Raw genomic sequence first — 17,096 nt, forward strand, 5'->3', positions numbered from 1 at the left:
CATAGTGAGGAACTCTTAGTCAACACAATCGAATGCCTGGATGAGGTCAATTTTCACGAAACATGATTTTTGATTCCTTGATTTGACTGAATGAATGCCTTCTTAAGCAATGGCCACTGCATCTTGGATTCTCCTGTTGGTAAAGAAGTTAAATTTTTCTTGTGAAATATATGGGGAGATGATCTTTTTGACACTGTTATTAGTAAGTTTGGACATCATTTTATATACGGGATTACATAAAGAAATAGGCCTATAGTTATTGAGAGACAAAGAATTTTGTTTCTTAGGGATGAGAGTGAGAAAGGTTGAATTCATTGCACCTAGAATTTTGCCGGAGATTCTGACCACTTCCATCATCTTTGCAAAATTTGGGCCCATGAGAACAAAGAAAAAAAGAAAGAATTGACAGGGCCAGCCATCGGGCCCATGACTTTTGTCCTTGTCCATCTCCTTCAAGGTTTGTAGCAGCTCCTTATTGGTAATATGATTGTCCATCATTGATGTATTTTAACTGTTGATCCATGTAGGAAAGGGATCGACTATTTCCATCTTATCAGCCACATGAATTTCCCCCCTTTCCTAAAATTGATTTTTGAAATGTTAAAATGTTCTCTCTTTGATATCATTGAAGGATGTATAAGTATGCCCTGCTTCATCTTCGATTGACTGAATTGTGTTTGTTTGTTTCCTTTTGGACGCGGCCCTATGAAAAAATTATATATTTTGATCACCTCCTTTGATCCATGCAAGTCTGCTTTTATGGTGCCAATCTTCTTCCTGTAATTTTAGGATTTTATCTTTTCTGGAAATCAACTCTAAAATTGTTTTGTGTGGATGTTCAGAAAAGTAGCCCGACACAATAGGATCCATCAACAAGGAAATTTCGGTAAATTTATTGGAGCTTCTACCTGAGATTTCGTTTTTTATTTTAAATCCATATCCTTACCATAGTTTTCATCCTCTTTAGATTTTTAATAACCACCTTTGACAGATCAGTGTTATCAAGAGAGAGAGGGTTAGATCAAGATTACAGAACTAGGTCCTAGAAATCGGTCTCATTAACCCACATCTGGTTAAATTGAACATAATTTTATGTCCTCCAGGTCATCTAGCCATTCCAGGATGATGGTGTCATGATAAGATATGTCTGAGAAGAAAGTCCATGACTTGAGGCTTTTCAATCTAAGTGATAAATTGGAGTCCACCAGAAATATGTCAATTCTTTTAGCAATGTCGTCCATGCTCATGCTACGATTTCACCATGTTGGACATATTGGATCAGGAGAAATGTCACAGAGAGCCTTGCGGTTGAAGAGATCTGTGAAAATTGCTGCTAGAGGATCTGGCTTAGCCCTGTGCCCCTACCATTCGCCTGCATTCAATGTTAAATTTAAGTCCCCTGCAATGATTAACGGGTGAATATCCAATAAGCATGAATTGTCAATCAATTCCCAGAAAGGCTTGCGATTTATGTAAGGGCCATACATATTAAGAATTGAAAGTCTACAACTCCAGCCCTGACCATGTCCTATCAAAATTATGCATGAAATCAGTTTGTAGCCCAGAAAGGAGAAAAAAGTAGGATCCAATATTGCTGCAAGTCCACCCGATTTTCCAAAGGAGTTGGTAGCACAACCATGCCGTGTCGGGCATATTCAGAGTAAGATCTCTGAGGTTTTTTCCTTAGACATCATAGTTTCTTGAAGGAGAATAATTGACGTGAGATTGTCCATGATGTGGTAGTTTAGGAATCTTTTTGAATGGGTAGATCCCAACCCTCTCAGATTTAGGGACATTAGCTTCATTGGGAACCAAAAGATACGGGATGCACTGCTCTAAGGCCCTGAACGTGTGAGTCTTCCCTTGGTTCAGTAGACTCGATTGAGGGTCCCGGATCAAAGGACATATATAGAGTCTCCTTTAGAGTTTTTGAGAACCGGGAATTCATTTATGTTTCTAAGTCCCTAGTAAGAGTTAATTTTCTAGATTTAGGGACTTTATTCCTCCTACGATTTTGAGACGTAAAAGACTTATTACATTTATTTCTGTCAGATCTCATATCTGACACACTAAATATTTACATTGCTAAAACTTGAAGGTAAACAATTTACTATTTACTGAGATGTAAAATACCAGTTCATTGAAAATTCTATCAACCTCCCCTCCTAAATTAAGAACAAGTTAGATATGAGAAACTCTATATTATAAAGTAATACATTACGTAAAGTTTTGTGGGTGTTGATGCATACATGCCTTTGTGTGTTTTTTATCATTGTTATTTGGTATCAAAGCGCAGGGTGTTAAAGTAGAGGGCATGGTTGTTGTGAGTTTGTGTGTGTGGTTGTTGCAACTTGAGAAAACAGTCGAGTATGCAATTGTAAGTGGACAAAGAATGGCCCATAGGTAGATAACACTAAAGAGATAGATCTATTCACTTCCCTTGCTCATTTTTTGAATCTCATCAGCCTTCCCACCAGGCATGACAATATTGATTAAGAACACAGAGGATGAGTACTCTCATTTGGAGGACAAGGTCATTTCGGGCATTGTTGAAAGTCTAAAGCAAAGGAGCTAAGTTTTGTGGGTGGAGTGTGGTTGTGAGCGAACTTAATTCATAGCATTGAGTGCTACATTGAGCCCCTGTGGAGACTATGCCAGCTGAGTTATTTTGTTTAACTAAGAATTTTTGTAAATTGTTCCGCTTGAGACCCTTCTGGATATGAAGAGGAGTGTTGGCCTATGCATCGAAGTCTTGTTGACTACGAGTGTATGCTCGTTGTACCCTGGAACGTGTGAGAGAATTCGATGGTCATCAGATTACCTGTTGTCCATTTTGATGGCGGGATGAGGCCGCGCAAAAGACCAAGTATGCTTGAGTTTGTTTAGGCTTGTTGTGTGACGTTGCGACAAGGTGTGTTGTCTTCACTAAGCACTTGCAACATTTTTTTCAATTATAGAGGGTGCATCGATAATTACAAAAAGGTACCTCGTATTTAATGTTTGGAAATAATTTTTTGTTAGTTTTTAAATATTTTATGATCATGGAATTCATGGTCCTAGAAAAATTTAGTGGCCTAAACTTTCACTCATGGAAAGTAAATGTACATAGGCAATTAATAAATAAAAATTTGTGGGGCATATAAGTGGTACATATAGATGCCAAACAGTTACCTGAATGGGAAAATAGAGATGACAAAGCCAAGTCCATTATCAAACTTTCTCTTTCATGTTCACAGTTACATCATGTCAATCAAACTAAATCATCTAAAGAAATATGGAAACACTTGATTCAAATGTTTGGTGCTAAAGCTACAAATGCAAAATTTTCCATAAAATTGCAGTTATTTAGACTTAAAGTGAATAAAGATACATCTATGTCCAATCTTGTATGTAATTTAATGTCTCTTATAAGAAAATTAATTGAAGTTGATGCTAAGGTAGAAAACGAAGATGCAAAATCCATCTTAGTAAATAGTTTACCTTCAAGTTTTAGCAATGTCGTCTTCACCTTAAGTCAAATTTCTTCACATATATTAGATGAGACAATTGCAACGATTTTGGCAGAGGAAAAGATGCTAAATCTAGAGGATGTAGAAATGCATTATATTCAAAGACAAGGATGACAAAGAAAAATGAAATTAAAAGTGAACTCGAATGCTACTGCTACAGGAAAATTGGGCATACAATGGCATAAAACGTGGAATTGAAAAAATTGTGTCAGCTATCTATTAAAAGGGAAGGTAAACAATCAAAAAACATAGCCACAAATGAATATTCATTGAATTCTGATTATGATGATTTCAATGAAGAAAAAGTTGAACCTCTCAAACTCGTTTAGAACAACTACAGTTAAGTAAAAAGGCTAAACATTGATGGTTGTCCAAATAATTTGACAGGTGAATCTAGGGAAGGATCCCTCATTGATGAAGAGGTGAGAGTGGTTTTCTAGTGAGGTTATGCGACAACTTGGGATGATGTTCAGTAATTGACTTTGGAAGATTTGTGATTCAGGAGTGGAACTCGGGAATCCAACTTGTTGACTATGCTGATCTGGAAGGTATAAATCATTTTAAAAATGTTTATGTATTTTGTTGTCTATGTGTGATTTTAATAAGTTTTTTGTAATGTAACCATTAATGGGGAATATAGAGTTAATTCTTACATTCTATATCTGAGAATTGGTTTATGAGTTGTTAGTGATGGTTGAGTGAGGGTGTCTAGAGAATTGAACCAAAGGTTTTTTACGAAAATTTGTTGGTGATGGTTGATTGAGGGTCTCCACAGAATTGAACTCAATCACTCAATAGCAAAGATTTTTTATAAAAATTGGTTTATGAGTTGTTGGTGATGATTGAGTAAGGATGTCTAGAGAATTGAACTCCATCACTCAATAACGAAGTTATTTCTCTTATAATTAATGAGAAAGTCATTTTATAATAACATAAGTAATTAGTTCATAGGGTTTTGGATAGACGGTGATCAGGGGTTATGTTAAGGCACTTTGTGCTATGAAGTCATGTGTTCAACTCCCCGCCTTGATCAAAATGATATATTAGACATCTTGAAAATGTAGACCTACCAAATATATATATATAGATAGATATATATATATATATATATATATATATATATATATATATATATATATATATATATATATATATATATATATATATATAATTCATTTAAATTTATTTTTACTTTCTGATTTATTGCATACTTAAAAAGATTAAATGTTTTGTGGTGTAAGTCTCTTTTTAATAAATGTTCATTTTTCAAAAATAAAAAATTACAACTCAAAAAAATTAATATCTCCTTAATAAATTTAAAATTAAAATTAAAATGCATCTAAAATGATTACTAAAATTAAATATAACTTTTATTTCGAACTTACCAAATCCACTCCTCTTATTCAGGTAGCTCTGCTAGCAAACCATTGCATCATTATTTTTCTCCGTGGCTGCCGTGTCTTACGTAGAATCTAAGCTCCCAAAATTAAAATCGTATGACTTTCTATATCCGTGGTTGACGGGTTGTGACAATTAGTGCAGCACATGTATTTATTCCCACCCGTGTGCTCATAGTGGAATGTATATATACATGCTAGTCAATCATATCTCTCAACCAATATGATTAATATAATGGTAGAGTATGTAAGTATTTTTATTTTTTAATAATTGTGGTTTACGGACTTCAAAAATGGGTGAAAATTATGTTTATAGAATATTTATATAGGCATATTCACTTGAAGGGTTCAACCACGAAGCTGAACTTCTTTAGAGTTAATGCTTTTTTTTTGGGAGAAAAAAACTGTAACATTTTCATTAATGGGACATGTTATACAATGTCGAAGATTTTGTTAGACCAAATATCCATGTTGAAAATATCCATAATGCAAAGCTAAATCTGCCATAGTAATGTCGTGAATGCCAATTTGTGGTCACATATGGAAACATAGCATGAACATGGAGATGAAAGAGCTAAGTCTAGTTAAAGGAGACATAATGCAGAGGATCAAAAAAGGAAATATAACTAAGACGAGGAACCTAGAAGCGAGTGAGAGACATGCAAACCAAAAGCAAACCAAGGGGAGTGGGAAGAGATTAACAAAAATCAAAAGAACCCACACAAAAGAAGATCCCCTCAGAAAACAATTCATAATGAATCTGCCTAGGCAGTAGGAACAGAGCATGCTTGGAAAGTGCATCTTCTTTTGAATTTTGATCCCAAAAGACATGTTGGAAAGAGATCTTCGAGAAGAGGGTTTTTAGGCCCGAAATCCACTGCATCGAGTTGAAAAGTGAGGGGATTTGTAAGGCGTTGCGATCCTGAATCCATCTGATCATAGAAAGGGAGTTGCCAACAACCAAACTGAAATCAACATTGAGCCATAGAGCCACCCACAAAGCACCCCATAAGGCAAACATTTATGCTCTACTATTGTCTCACAAGTCGTCAAAGCACTTGAATTGATAAGACATAAATGAATTGATATAAAGGGAGACAACACATCGGCATTGCCTACTGGTAGAAGCACCATCAAAAAAACAAATTGGAAAAATATTTGACAAGTCAGCAAGAGCGATAGACCTGTTAGATTCTTTGGGACACCATGGGCCTATCTCTTGAAAGTGAGCAACGATGTGGAGTGTAGTCAAATTAAGATTGGGAGAAGTCTCTTCAAAGATGTACTCGTTCCGAGAGCGCTAAATGCCCCAAAGCTCTTTTGCTTGGAAACCCCATGAGAAAATCCATTCCGCGATGGAGGAACTATCACCACTGAGCTGGGTCCCCAAGAGAGAGGATACTTTCTTCTAGATGTCCTGTACGAAAGGGCAGTGAATGAAGAGATGAATATAGTCTTCCAATGCACATTTGCAGTGAGGGCATCTACCAGGTCCTACAAATCCTCTCTTCATGAGTATGTCCCAGGTTAAAATCAGATTATGCAGAATAAGCCAAGTGAAGCATATAATCTTGAGTGGAACATCCCAGTATGACAATTGTGTAGTGAGCTTGGAAAATGGCAAGATTGGAGAAAAAGAAATGATGTGTTCATATGCTTTTGTGGCTGAAATTCTTCCATCCATTAAATGACGCCCCAAACCATATAATCCGTACGAGAGGATAACATGATACCAGCCTCGCTAAGGTTGCTATGATAAACTTCCATTCAGCTGCCAAATATTTCGGGATGCCAATTTCGTAGGAATGTGGCCAAACTGGGGGAGACAAGAGCGTCTGAAGGCCCTCGCAATGCTAGCTAAAGTGGAGTACCCCTGTTGATTAAGGGAGGTGATGATAGGAGTGGATAAATGGGGTCTTTTGGGCATTCCTTTAATAACATCCATCCCCACATTGACCTGTAAACCATTGCCAACAACCCAAACCAGGTTACTGCAGAGCCAAGGGACTGTGCACCGTAGGCTTCTCCGAGTTTCACACATGCATGTAGTGGATGGAACACCATTGTGAATCCATTCCTCTAATCCACTATTATGAAGATATTTTGCAACCATGATTTTTTTCCATAGACCTTTTTCTCCAAAGATGCACAATAGGTTGGCAGACAAAAGAGCCAGATTGAAATGTCTGAAATTAAGGAAGCCCCAAACTCCATTCTTAATTGGTATAGAGATTAGATTGAGGCCAGCAAGGGGGATTTTTCTTTTGGTGCCACATCCCAACCATAGAAAATGGCGCACAATGGATTCAATCTTCTTCATAGTGGATTAAGGGATGTGAAATATATACATCCAATATACAAGGATGCTTTGGAAAACCACTCAAATCATGACAACCCCGCATGCAAGAGTTAACCACCTACGATCCTAACAAAATAACGTTCGCTCCAATTTGTTGACAAGCCAATCCAAATCAGATAGCTTGTAATATCTAGGTTTCAAATGGAATCCCAGGTATTTGAAGCCATTTGACAATGGGAAAATCTTAATCTCAAACATAGCAGCAATCTCGATTACCTCCATAAGGTACCATCATCAGAAATAAGTTATGTTTTGTTTTTATTAATGTTAAGCCCAAATACATTGCTGAATTTTAGAAAAGTCTTATGGAATGCTTCCCATTCTAAGATTTTTGCCCCCCCTATGCACATAATATCGTCCACGAACATCAGATGTGATAGTCAACTGTTTTTGGATATCCCACAACTATTTATGTCGTGAACCTCTTTCATGGATTTGATCCCCCTGCTTAATGTATCCATTACAAGAATAAACAACAGAGGAGATAGAGCACAACATTGTCTCAGTGCTCTATTCAATTTGAAGAAATTAGTGGGTTCCCCATTGATGAGAACCGCCATATATGCAGATTTGATGCATGCCATTATCCATTGGATATGTCTATGTTTGAAACTAATTTGTATAGGATCATAGTGAGGAACTCCCACTCAACACAATCAAAGGCCCAAATGAGGTCAATTTTCATGAAACATGATTTTTGATTCCTTGATTTGACTAAATGAATGCCTTCTTAAGCAATGGCCACTGCATCTTGGATTCTCCTGTTGGGAAAGAAGTCAAATTGTTATTGCAAAATATATGGGGATATGATCTTTTTGACATGGTTAGCAATAAGTTTGGACATCATTTTATATATGAAATTACATAAATAAATAGGCCAATAGTCATTAAGAGACAAAGGATTGTGTTTCTTAAGAATGAGAGTGAGAAAGGTTGAATTGATTGAGCCTGGAATTTTGTCGGAGATTCTAACCGCTTCCATCATCTTTACCAAATCCGGGCCCCTCAAATCAAAGAAAAAAAAACATTGACAAGGCCAACCATCGGGCCATGACTTTTATTCTTGGCCATCTCCTTCAAGGTTTGTAGCAACTCCTCATTGGTAATATGACTGTCCATCGTTGATGTATTTCCATTGTTGATCCATGTAGGAAAGAGATCGACTAGTTCCATCATACCAGTCACATGAATTTCCTCCCTTCTTGAAAGTGATTTTTGAAATGTTGAAATTCTCTCTCTTTGATATCATTGAAGGATGTATAAGTATGACCTACTTCATCTTTGATTGACCAAATTGAGTTTGTTTGTTTCCTTTTGAACGTGGCCATATGAAAAAAAATTGTATTTTGATCACCTCCTTTAATCCATTTAAGTCTTCTTTTCTAGCACTAATCTTCTTCCTGTAATTTTAGGATTTTATCTTTTCTGGAAATCAACTCTAAAATTGTTGTGTGTTGATGTTCAGAAAAGTATCCCGACACAATAGGAACATCAACATGGCAATTTATGTCTATTGATTGGTGCTACTTTCTGAGATTTTGTTTTTTATTTTTAATTCATATCCTTACCATAGTTTTCATCCTCTTTAACTTTTTAATAACCGCCTTTGACGGATCAATGTTATCTGGAGAGAGAGGGTTAGACTAAGATTGCAGAACTAGGTCTTGGAAATTGGTCTCATTAACCCACATCTAATTAAATTGAATGTAATTTTTATGTCCTCCAGGTCATCTAGCCATTCCAGGATGATGGCGTCATGATCAGATATGTCGAAGAAGAAAGTCCATGACTTGAGGCTTTTCAATCTAAGTGATAAATTGGAGTCCACTAGAAATCTGTCAATTCTTTTAGCAATGTTGTTCGTGCCCATCCTACCGTTTCAACATGTTGGACATATTGGATTAGAAGAAATGTCATGGAGAGCCTTGCGGTTGAAGATATCTGTGAAAAATGCCGCCATAGGATCTGGATTAGCCTTGTTCCCCCAACATTCACCCACATTCAATGTTAAATTTAAGTCCCCTACAACGATTAACAAGTGAATATCCAATAAGCATGAATTGTCAATCAAATCCCAGAAAGGCTTGCAATTTTTGTAATGGCCATACGTATTAAGAATTCAGAGTCTACAACTACAACCCTGAGCATGTCTTGTCAAAATTATGCCTGAAATCAATTTGTAGGCTAGAAAGGAGAAAAAGGCAGGATCCCATATTGCTCCAAGTCCACCAGATTTTCCAGAGGAGTTAGTAGCACAACCATGCCATGTCGGGCATATTTGAAGTAAGATCTCCAAATAATTTTCCTCAGACATCATAGTTTCTTGAAGGAGAACAATTGACGGGAGATTGTCCATGATGTGGTAGTTTAGGAATCTTTTTGAATGGGATATCCTAGCCCTCTTAGATTTAGGGACATTAGCTTCATTGGGAACCAAAAGATACGGGTTGCACTTCTCTAAGGTCTTTTTTGTACCCTAGACGTGTGAGAGAATTCGATGGTCATCAGATTACCAGTCATCCATTTTGATGGCAGGATGAGGTCGCATATAAGACCAAGTATTCTTGAGTTTGTTTAGGCTTGTTGTGTGATGTTGCAACAAGTTGTGTTGTCTTCACTGAGCACTTGCAACGTTTTTTTCAATTATAGAGGGTGCATCGATAACTACAAAAAGGTACCTCAGTATCAAATTTTAAAAAACATTTTCTGTTAGTTTTTTAATATTTTATGATCATGGAATTCATGGTTCTAGAAAAATTTAGTGGCCTAAACTTTCACTCATGGAAAGTAAAAGTACATAGGCAATTAATGAATAAAAATTTGTGGGGCATAGAAGTGGCACCTATAGATGCCAAACAATTACTTGAATGGGAAAATAGAGATGACAAAGTCAAGTCCATTATCAAACTTTCCCTTTCATGTTCACAGTTACATCATGTTAATCTCTCTAAATCATCTAAATAAATATGGGAACACTTGATTCAAATGTTTGGTGCTAAAGCTACAAATGCAAAATTTTCCATAAAATTGCGGTTATTTAGACTTAAAATGAATAAAGAGACTTCTACCTCCAATCTTGTAAGTAATTTAATGTCTCTTATAAGAAAATTAATTGAAGTTGATGCTAAGGTAGAAAATGAAGATGCAAAAGCCATCTTAGTAAATAGCTTACCTTCAAGTTTTAGCAATGTCGTCTTCACCTTAAGTCAAATATCTTCACATACATTAGATGAGACAATTGCAATAGTTTTGGCAGAGGAAAAGAGGTTAAATACAGAGGATGTAGAAATGCATTATATTCAAAGACACGGATGCCAAAGAAAAATGAAAATAAAAGTGAACTCGAATGCTACTATTGTGGGAAAATTAGGCATACAACGACAGACAACGTGAAATTGCAAAAATTGTGTCGGCTATCTATTAAAAGGGAAGGTAAGACAATCAACAAACATAGCCACAAATGAATATTCATTGAATTTTGATGATGATGATTTCAATGAAGAAAAATTTGAACCTCTCAAACTCTTTTATAACAACTACAGTTAAGTAAAAAGGCTAAACATTGATGGCTATCCAAATAACTTGAGAGTTGTGAATCTAGGGAAGGATCTCTCATTGATGATGAGGTGAGAGTGGTATTCTAGTGAGGTTATGTGACAGCTTGGGATGTTGTTCAGTAATTGACTTTGGGAGATTTGTGATTCAGGAGTGGAACTTGGGAATCCAACTTGTTGACTATGCTGATCTGGAAGGTGTAAACCATTTAAAGAATGATTATGTATTTTGTTGTATATGGGTGATTTCAATAAGTTTTTTGCAATGTAAGCATCAATGGGGAATTTATAGTTAATGTTTACATTCTATATCTGGAAATTGGTTTATGAGTTGTTGGTGATGGTTGGGTGAGGGTGCCTAGAGAATTGAACCTGGTCACTCAATAACAAAGGTTTTTTATGAAAATTTGTTGATGATGGTTGAATGAGGGTGTCTAGAGAATTGAACCCGATCACTCAATAACAAAGGTATTTTTTGTGAAAATTGGTTTATGAGTTGTTGGTGATGATTGAATAAGGATGTCTAGATTTGGTTTGAGTTTGAATTTTTGATGAGGTTCGTATGAGGTTGGCCATATATATATATATATATATATATATATATATATATATATATATATATTGAATTATAGGATAAAATAGTAAGAAATCAACATCAATAAACATAAAAAATGCAAGAATCAATTACAATCTTGAGGTGTGACATGAAGTTATGAATTTTGATCTACGGACTTGGTCAATGGCTATGAGGTTCAATGAGGTTCGCCGAACCTCAAAAGTTTTTTAAGGTTCCCCAAAATTCGAACCTAAAAGTTAAAGTTGGACGAACCTTGTGACATATTATGACATCAATTTCTCATCTCCTCTTATTTATCCCATTCCAAAATAAAAAATATCAGTTTTTTACCTCAATCATTTCTATTCCAAAATATTTCAGAAATCAAAATAAACCCCACAAATAAAAATGCAAACAAATTAGCCTCCCTAGAAGTATGTTCTCTTTTGCATTGCATTTATGCTAAAAGGAAATGAAATGCAAAAAAACAGGGTGATATTGCATATGAAAATAAATGGATAAAAAATAGGGTGATATTGTATATGAGAATAAAAGGATTTGGACTTTTCTGTATGTGGTGTTTCAGTTTCAATGCCAAAAATCTGCTAGAGCGATTAAGAGGAAAGCGATTAATTTTTGTTGGAGACTCAATAAGTCAAAACCAATGGGAATCCATGGTCTGCATGCTTCAAGCAGTGATTCCTAGCAATAAGAAAACTGTTAGTCAACAAGCTTCAATATTCAAGGCCCTGGTAAGCTGATAAATGTAGTTTCCATGGATAGTTGTGCATTTGATTATATGGTGAGTAATGAAGTCTTACAATATTCTTTCTCTAAAAAGGATTACGATGCTTCTGTGGAGTTTTTCTGGGCTCCACTTCTGGTTGATCTGCAAAATAACAGTAAGAACCAGAGAATTCTCAATCTGGACACTCTTGTGGATAATGGTGTTTACTGGAAAGGAGTTGATGTATTGGTTTTTGAATCATCCCATTGGTGGCAAGATCAAAGGTGGGAAGTATCAAAACTCTGAACTTTCTGATTAAAATTTTCAACAAGGGGCAGCCAAATTTAGTGTTGTAATTGATATTAAAAATGTAATAGTTTGGAATGTGGTTGGACAGATGGGACCTAATCATGGCTAACAATCAGCTTTACACAAACATGGATCCACTTGTGGCTTACAAGAGGGCATTGACGACATGGGAAAACTGGATACCTGCAAATATCGATCCCTAAAAATCACTTGTCTTCTTTACCACCTCGTCCCCTACACATTACAGGTAAATCTTTATACAAACACACATTGTATATATTATAGGGCATTTTTTATGTGGATTGCAGTTTTCATGAATATTTTGGAATTGGAAGTTTAAGCTTTAAAAAAATATAACTGTTCTTATGATAGATCAAATTCCAAGATATTCATGAAATCTATTCAAGTAGCTATGGCTCTTATTTTAGGTATACGAACTGGTTTTCCTCATAAAATTGATGTAAATGTGCAGCCCAATTTATTGGAATCAGAAGAATGGGCAGAAATGCTATGGTCAGACTGAACCAGTGCAATTTGAAGGATACTCACCTCCATTGATTCCTCAGGTGCCCATAGTGAAGGAAGTTATAGGGACTATGATTTTTCCTGTTACTCTGCTCGATATCACAGGACTATCCCAATTTCGCAAAGATGGTCACCCTTCAATTTACAGTAGTACCGTTACTAGTGATGAGAAGCAGCATCCTGATCAGTTTGCAGATTGTAGCCATTGGTGTTTACCAGGTGTCCTTGATACATGGAACGAGCTTATGTATGTCACTTTGCTTTCCAAGGGTTTAGGGAATTGATAATTCTTATTGATCCTTGAAGCTGGGCAAAATCTGGGACTTGGTTGGCCATAAGGAGGAAATCCTCTGCCTTGACTCGCTAGAGCAGTAAACATATCTGGCATTGCAAACCCATACACATGGCCCATTCCAATCCTGTCAAAGCCATAAGTATCACCAGAAACCATACTTGGATGAAAGCCCAAAGCCTTTGATCCTGCCATTCCCCGGATACCCCTTGACATTGTCCCAGGCCACATCATTCCTCTTCCCTTGCCTCTTCCCTGGCTTATCAGTAGCAGCTATAGGGATGTCCTTATTGTAGGCAGCACAAAGATTACATTGAAAACATAAATTCTATCGTTGTAAAAAATGCTCCAAAACAATAAAAGAGAAACAGAAGACGCATGAGAGTCTACAAAAATAACCGAAACTCGTTACCATCGCTAATAAAACCTCTGTCATCAGTAACCCTCTTCAAAGCAGAAAAATCGAAGTCTACCCTCTTCTGGTACCTTAGAGGTTTGCTTTTGCTTTTCACAGATATATATAGTTGTTCATGGAAGCAAGATCAAAAGGAAGTCTTAAACGACAAAGTAAGAGGGACTTTGTAAACCCTCCTTATAACATTAAGAGATTTCTGTAAGCTCTCCAACATATCGAGCATAAAAAATCTACAACAAAATGTCTAGGGCTTCATCAATGATCAATGCTTCAAAGTTATAAACGACTCTATGTAGAAGAATTATAAAAGAGCTAAATTACAGATGTAGGGTTTTTGGAACTCTCAAAGATGAAGGTGAAAATATTGTTAAATCCACTGGTAAGAATTCCTCAACCTGCAAAGAACACAACGATGATGAGAAAATGAAATTGCAAAAATAAATTGAGAGTAGTTATCAAATGCCATAGAAGAGGGGAGTGGAGCAAATCAAAGTTCTTATTCCCTCAAAGAAAAACACTGCAACCCCATTTGCAAATGGTAAGGCCTTCGGACATTTCAATGCGCAAAAAACCGAACCCTTCTTTTTCCAGCTCATAATTCAGAAAAATACTCAACTTCTTCCATTTTAATACACAAAATCAAGACATATAACAGATGAACACGATATAGCCCTAACCTGTTGATTCAAAATCCACGAGTCTTCCAGATCGATGGTAGTCTTCCACTGAAATTATAAGCTCAAATCAATGGTTGAGGCATTCAATCTTCTACATAAACTCACAAACAACCCACACAAAAAGTTGAAATGTGAAGGATCTAAGGTTTTTACCTTTCAGAGGACATTTTCACTTCAGGAACCTATGATTAAACTTGAATTTATGCAAAATAGAACAGCTCGTAAAACCTTAACTGATACCAAATTTGACAATCAAACAAGCATTAAAAACAACCAGAAAACATACCAAAATTCATGTTGATCTTCGCATCAACGCCACAATTGTGCATATCAGTAACAGCTATAGGGATGTCCTTATTGTAGGCAACACAGAGATTACATTGAAAACACAAATTCTATCATTGTAAAAAATGCTCCAAAACCATAAAAGAGAAACAGAAGCCGTGTGAGAGTCTACAAAAATAACTGGAAGTCGTTACCATCGCTAATAAAACCACTGTCATCAGTAACCCTCTTCAAAGCAGAAAAATCGAAGTCTACCCTCTTCCGGGACCTTAGAGGTTTTCTTTTGCTTTTCACAGATATATATAGTTGTTCATGGAAGCAAGATCAAAAGGAAGTCTTAAACGACAAAGTAAGAGGGACTTTGTAAACCCCCCTTATAACATTAAGAGATTTTTGTAAGCTCTCCAACATATCGAGCATAAAAAAATCTGCAACAAAAGGTCTAGGGTTTCATCAATGATCAATGCTTCAAAGTTTGGAACAACAGAGGGCTAGGTCGTGCACAACAGATTTCACAGCAAAAACGGGACACATTATTGCAGGAGTAAGTAGAAAAGCACAAAAACATTATTGCAGAGGGCGTGGAAGACAACATGGAGAGCAGAAAACGGATGGATATGGAAGAAGGGGCGTTCTTTGTTACGTTGGGCGCGGGCGCATCGTCCAGCTATGCGAAGGCTTCCAGCGTCTCTTGTGGCTTCCCTCACAGGGAACGTCGGCGTCCTGCCCTCCAACCTCGGCATCCATGAATACCTCCGCGCCTGAATACCTCCGCCCCTTCCTTGCAGCGAAGCCAATACGCAGGGGCTGACGTGTTGCCTGAACAAATACGAAAACAAATTGCCCACTCTATGCCTGACGCCAAGTGTCAGCCCGACGCTAGGTGTCAGCCTGAGAAACAAAAAGACGACGAAATTCCCTTTCAAAGGAAGGCCTATCGGCCTAAATATATAATTATTAAAATATATTTTAATATAAAATAGTTTTTATAAATATATCTCCTAATTTGTTTTTATTTAATTATTTTATTTAAACAAACTTTTAACCATTCAAACACCAATATCCATGTTAGAAACGTTTCCAAAACTCATACATATATATTACCAGCGTTTCGTTGTTCAAAAACTCATATATATATATATATATATATATATATATATATATAATATTTAAAAACGTCATTTCATTTTCTTTTCAACATTGTAATATTTCATTTTCCATTGTACAAACTTGAAATTATCTTTTTATATTTCCGAAGCCGCCACCCCAAATCATATAACAAGTTTTCATCTTCAACTCTCATTTTCTTATCCGGCCATTGCATTTGAAAATGCTGAGTTTTCTAGTTCGTTGTGTATTCACGTTCTCTAAATGAGGATGCTACAAATTGAATGTAAACAAAAGAAAAATTAAAATGGGAGATTCATGGATTTCACACCCATAACGGTTCAACTGGGTGCAGACCAATCATGGTTTATGATTTTAGTAGAGATTTTTATCTTATAATTGTAGTTTTTTGTAGAATCACAGAGTATGGTAAACAATATCCCTAATTGACTACATATTGCAAAATATCTCTAAAAAACACATTATTTAACCTCCTACCAATACGAACCCAATACACCTTCCTAATTTAAAAAACCCACATATTATTTAATCCCCTACCAATACGAACCCAATACACCTTTCCAATTTAAAAACCCCTACTTTCACTAGTTATTGTAGGTATCTGTTTTTTCATTAACATTTTTTATATTAATTTTGAGCTCCATTTTTTATACTTTCCAATATATATATAAAAAAAAAAATAAATAAATAAATTACCTCTTAATATATGCTCAATATATTATGTATTTTTTTTCAATATATATCCCCAATATAAACCCACATGATATAGTATTACTTCTCTAATAAAACCTTCATTAATATATAGACAAAGCATAATAAATTTCACACCATATTGAGAATCATACTCACTAGTGGCACCGAGGAATATAGTAGCAAAACAAGAATTTATTGTAAAAAAAATTATGATGAAAAATATTGAATAGTTAGAAACAGGTGGTATTTTGAAACTATTTATGAGAAAACAAGGCTTTACTGTTAAAAAAAAAAAAATGTACGTCGATTATTCAAAATATTGAATAGTTAGAAACGGGTGGTATTTTGAAACTATTTATGAGAAAATGTAGTAGTTTGGTATGTTTATAAGTAGGGAAGTTATTTTTAACTTGGTTGGATGTAAGTAATAAAGTCATCGGTTGACTATGGTGTATCATAATCATTTTTATTTAATCATAATTAATTATCATAAAATAATGATTGATTATAAATTGCGTAATATTTGTAAAAAAATTGAAGAATCAATTTTATTGATGAATTGGATAGTTTACAGGGGAAGAGCTCCACTTGGAGACTACCTCTAACAGAACGCTCTACATCAATCATCTTACAATCAAACATATATATAGTGTTCACACATCTAGGGAAG

At 35.6% G+C, this 17,096-nt stretch overlaps 1 pseudogene; it reads left to right on the forward strand.

Annotated features, from left to right (window-relative positions):
- The first annotated feature begins 12,875 nt into the window (after positions 1 to 12,875).
- LOC149222409 (protein PMR5 pseudogene) lies at positions 12,876 to 13,220 on the forward strand (annotated as a pseudogene).
- The last annotated feature ends 3,876 nt before the right edge of the window (positions 13,221 to 17,096 follow it).

The sequence above is a fragment of the Pinus tabuliformis genome, chromosome Q, assembly GCF_031772625.1.
Source record: "Pinus tabuliformis cultivar Carrire ecotype Pingquan chromosome Q, CPIR1, whole genome shotgun sequence".
Taxonomy (NCBI): Eukaryota; Viridiplantae; Streptophyta; class Pinopsida; order Pinales; family Pinaceae; genus Pinus; species Pinus tabuliformis.